We start from the raw sequence: 266 nt of genomic DNA on the forward strand, positions 1-266 counted from the left end.
TTCCATATGACCCCAACGTCATGTTGAGGAACCAGATTATGGAAATCGTACAGGATCAGATGGTTTTTGGGGTGCATCCCGTCATTAGGCCGACGTACACAAAGCCATATCCTGATTGGGTAGACAAAGCATATCCATGGCCTAGAGGGTACAAAGTGCCAGAATTCTCACTGCTTACCGGTCTAGGAGAGGTGTCTACTCTAGAACACATAGGGCAATTCACATTGCAAAGTGGTGATATAACCGATTACCATAAAATGAGGCTT

Source organism: Olea europaea, unplaced genomic scaffold (genome assembly GCF_002742605.1).
Source record: "Olea europaea var. sylvestris unplaced genomic scaffold, O_europaea_v1 scaffold1137, whole genome shotgun sequence".
Lineage (NCBI taxonomy): Eukaryota > Viridiplantae > Streptophyta > Magnoliopsida > Lamiales > Oleaceae > Olea > Olea europaea.